The following is a 491-nucleotide window of genomic DNA, read 5'->3' on the forward strand; positions in this document are numbered from 1 at the left end:
ACACACACACACACACACACACACACACACACACACACACACACACACACACACACAGAGTAATGTAACAGTAGTAAAATATATCAATAATATAACTTACATAGTGCAAGCATTATCTTGTTTAGAACTCAAAACACCAGGAAAAGTGGATGTATGTATAGTTATCATATCAAAGTTGACTTCTATCTAATCTGACTTCTATCCTCATCCGGTTGTTCCCGACCGTGGGAAACAGCCTAGGTAAAGATAAAACTCAGAGTACACGGTCAACTTCGATACAGTAAATATCTCACTCTTTTACTCTTTTACTATTTTACATGTTTCAGTCATTTGACTGCGGCCATGCTGGAGCACCGCCTTTAGTCGAAGAAATCGATTGTCAAGCGATGTTGGGGGACAAACACAGACACACAAACATATACACACACACACATATATATATATATGTATATGTATGTATATATATATGTATGTATATATATATATATGTA

At 35.8% G+C, this 491-nt stretch overlaps 1 protein-coding gene across 2 annotated transcripts in view; it reads left to right on the forward strand.

The window, feature by feature from the left end:
- The window catches only part of LOC106882255 (hypoxia-inducible factor 1-alpha), a 75351-nt gene that overhangs the window by 54907 nt on the left and 19953 nt on the right, over nt 1-491 (forward strand). The window lies entirely within an intron of this gene.

Source organism: Octopus bimaculoides, chromosome 7 (assembly GCF_001194135.2).
Source record: "Octopus bimaculoides isolate UCB-OBI-ISO-001 chromosome 7, ASM119413v2, whole genome shotgun sequence".
Taxonomy (NCBI): domain Eukaryota; kingdom Metazoa; phylum Mollusca; class Cephalopoda; order Octopoda; family Octopodidae; genus Octopus; species Octopus bimaculoides.